General features: G+C 28.8%; 1 protein-coding gene across 3 annotated transcripts in view; it reads left to right on the forward strand.

Annotated features, from left to right (window-relative positions):
- LOC107638297 (36.4 kDa proline-rich protein) overlaps nucleotides 1–463 on the forward strand; it is a 3,068-nt gene extending 2,605 nt beyond the window's left edge. For all 3 annotated transcript variants that reach the window (XM_016341508.2, XM_016341509.2, XM_021120371.1), the window contains one exon: nucleotides 74–463. The gene's annotated coding sequence lies outside the window, so the exon portion shown is untranslated. The remainder of the gene's footprint in view (nucleotides 1–73) is intronic.

A 4,158-nucleotide genomic window follows, 5' to 3' on the forward strand; every position in this document is an offset into this window, starting at 1 on the left:
TATAATATTCCCTCCCAAGTCATTATCTCATGGTGTGACTTCAATATGAATTTAATTATGGCTATTTTTGCAGGAGTGGCGTCACTTTGGCATTGAATAAGGTATTAACAACAAGAATGAGAGGTTATTGCTCATAATTTTACGAAGTCTTTTTTTTTTTAATGGTTGTTCTTCAAGTCGTGTGTTAACCTAAGTAGTGCTTGCGATGGGCTGGCATGCAAAAAGGTTTTCGTTTAGTTTTGTCTGCTTGTTTGTATTATTGCGTATGTGGTTCTGGGTTACGTACGCAGACCCGTGACTGCGTTGGGAATTGTTAAAGTTAGTTCAATTTTAGACTTTTGTAATCAGAGTGGGAATTGGAATTTCATTCACGGACCGATCTTAATTTGTACTTTTGTATGATAGTAAGAAAGTTATGTTGACTGCCGTGCCCCAATTACGTGTGGGGCACCATGCCTCCCAATTTTAGATGCGGTGTATCTATATCTATGTCTATCATCTGCCCTCCATGCATATAACAGGTACAAAAGGGCAATTACCAATTAGTGTAAGTTTTATTTGTTTTAACGAATCTCATGGATCAGCCAGCGGACCATGATTCGGTCGCATTTTCCTCTATACCTCTGTTTTCTTTTTTTTTTTGTCAAGTAAATTGGACAACCTCCAATTTTAGGTATCACAACATACCCACACTACACACTCGTTCACACAACGCTTAAGGGTTTATATTTAACACTTGGTGCAGCTGAGGCCTAGCTCAGTTAAATCATATGTCTCTTAATATGCTGCATCTGACTGTTTATATTGCAAGTTATTGTGCATACCTGGGTCCAGATACATATAGTCCAGCCCAAAATCTATTTGACAAAGGAGCTTAGTAGCACCATGACAACTCCGACTATTACTACGGAGGAGATGACCTGTTCTAGAAGGCCATCATGCGGGCCTTGTATTTAAACAATACGTAAAAAATAGAATTGAAATTAGTGTATTTAAGATATTAAAAATTTTAAATTTTTTAAAAAAATGAGAAAAAACTGGTGAAAGGATTAGTCTGATGCACAACATTCAATTTTAGGGACTAAAATGACTCACTTAATGCAAATTAAGGGACTAATTTGGTACATCTATAATGATGGCATAATGAATAACATGTGGACGAATACGGTTGTGATACGTGGCACAACTATCCACATCAGTATGCCACATGTCACTGGTCAACACATCATCACCATACCATTACACGTGGCCAAATCATGGAGTGACACGTGTCACTAACGGGCTACGTTATCAAGCCATGTCATCACGTCGTTAATAGAAAATAGGTCAAGGATTAATATGGTGCATTTTTGTCAATCTCAAGGACATAATTGGTACAATTGAAATCTCAGGAACAATTTTAGTATACGACACCAATCTCTGGAATCATTTTAGGGTTTAACTCCGCTCACAAGTATATGACACATCTTTTTCTCTTTTGTAATTTTAATGGAATTATCATTGATTGGTAAATAGTATCTTATTTTTCATGTTCTTGTTATAGCAAAAATTAAGTAATTAAAAACATTTTAAAAAATAAAAAAATTAATAAAACATATATAAAATATCATAATATAGTAACTTGTTCATTATATTTTTTATCTGTAAAAATTATGATTTTAATTTTATATAAATAAAAAATATATTTTATTTATCAATATATATAATTCTACAAAAAATAATATTTTTACACTTTATTATTATATATTTTAATTACACTAACAATAAAATAAATATACACGTATAATAAGGAATTAATTACTCATGTCTACAAACGAGATACATGGAGTAAACTAAATACTTGTTGCTAGTGTAAAGGAGATATGATGTTTGCAATAAGTTTGGATCAAACAAAAAAATAAAATACATATAAATTAATTTAAATCATATGGGTTTAATTTTATTTTTCATGTTATGTGTATTATATTAATTTAAAATTATATTTTGATCTAATTCAATTGAAACAATTGTAATTTATATTGCTTCATCTTCAAAGGTCGCGTCTTCGTCTGAGTAAAATAATGGATGCAGCCATAAAGAACCATGCGTGAAAGAAGCCCTAATTCACTTTTTCTTTTTATTTCATTTTTTTTCTTTTATTTAATTCTGTCTTTTTTTTTTTAATTTCACAATTACTTCTTTTGTCTGTAGTTCTTTACAGCCGTTTTTCAGCCAAAGATTTGACGGTACCAAAATGTTTGGACCATTAAATGATCCCATAATAAAACATTTTTTTAAGTTTTTTAATAAGTGATAAATAGTCTTTATCTAATTTTAATTATAAATTAATTCTTTATATATTATTTAATTATAAAATCTATTTTTTATTTTATAAATTATTATTTTATCACTTATCTATCATGTACATTAATAATAAAAAACAAAAATAATAACGAATTAGATCTTTCATTAATCGTTTTTTTAGTGATCCTAATCGATTAAAATTTTATCTTTGATCCGTTATATCCGTATAGGGTTGTGAAATCGTATTTCTTAGAAAATCAATCGATTGAATTCACAAAACAATCGATTGAATTTTAGATTTTTCATAATTCAATCGATTGGAATTGATATACAATGGATTAAATTTTGCAAGACATGTGGGCTTTTTCTTATTCAATCGATTGTTCGTGTTATCCAATCGATTGAAATCTTCAAAGCAATATGAGGTCTCACAACTCAATCGATTGAAATTTTTACGTGATTAATGGTATCTTCGAATTCAATCCATTGATTTGATAATATAATTGATTGAAATGTACCGTGAATAAGATTTTTTTTTACATTCAATCGATTGGTATTCCTCTTTTTTTTTAATATAACAACTCAATTTCTGCATAACCTCTCTTCTCTTTCTAAATCTAGAAAGCTTCTCTCTTCATCTTCTCCAATCTCATCAACACCCATTCCAAATTATATACATATTATTAATCCTCATTCAAATCCCTACAAAACCCACCGAACCAATATCTCCAAAATGGCCAGAACTAAAAACGCAAAGAGAGCTAGGGTTGAGGATGAAAGTTCTGCATCTACCTGACTAAAATTTTAAAGATAAGATAGATGAATAATAAAATAATAATTTATAAACACGAGCAGAAAAATTAAGAACGGCATAACATATAACGTAATGTACAATTCAATTGATTGGATAACACAACCGATCGATTGAATTGTGAAAATTCATATTACTTTGAAGACTTAAACAACCAATCGATTGAATTGAGACCTCATATTGTTTTGAAGCCTTCAATCGATTGGTAATATAAACAATCAATTGAATTAGAAAAAACCCACATTCTAAGCATCGTTCAATCGATTGTGTAAAAGTTACAATCGATTGATATTTGAAAAAACCATACTATCGTCCAACATTCAATCGATTGTTTTGTGGAAACCTGAATTCCAATAGATTGAATTATGAAAAACTTGAAATTCAATCGATTGTTTTGTGAATACAATCGATTGATTTTTTAAGAAACACGATTTCATAATCCATACGAATCAAAGATAAAATTTTAATCAATTAGGATAGTCAAAAAGATTATTATGATTAATGGAAGATCTAATTCGTTATTGTTTTTATTTTTATTATTAATAAATATGATAGATGTATGATAAAATAATAATTTATAAAATAAAAAATAGATTTTATAATTAAATAATATATAAAAAATTAATTTGTAATTAAAATTAAATAAGAACTATTTAGCCGTTATTAAAAAACTTAAAAAATATATTTTGTAATGGGACAATTTAATAATTCAAATGTTTTGGGACCATCGAATCCGGTGCCCCAAAATTCTTTTAAAATTATATTTATTGATAAATAAAATATTAATTTTATTTGTTTAAAAAATTACCATCATAATTTCAATAATAATCATTAACCATTGGTAATGAAAATTATAAGAATTATGTAAATTTTCATAGCCTCATGAGTCATGACTCATGTCCACATACTAGGCATTCTAACTTGGCCCAAGACTTAAAAGAAGGGTCCAACAAATCTTCATCTAGTTCCATTAATTGTGACCCAAGCATTCTTCTACATATAAGTCTGAGTCATTCCTTAGCCTATTAAAACTCTACCCTTTCAACAACAAAAGAAAAAGCTCT

Source organism: Arachis ipaensis, chromosome B04 (assembly GCF_000816755.2).
Source record: "Arachis ipaensis cultivar K30076 chromosome B04, Araip1.1, whole genome shotgun sequence".
NCBI lineage: Eukaryota > Viridiplantae > Streptophyta > Magnoliopsida > Fabales > Fabaceae > Arachis > Arachis ipaensis.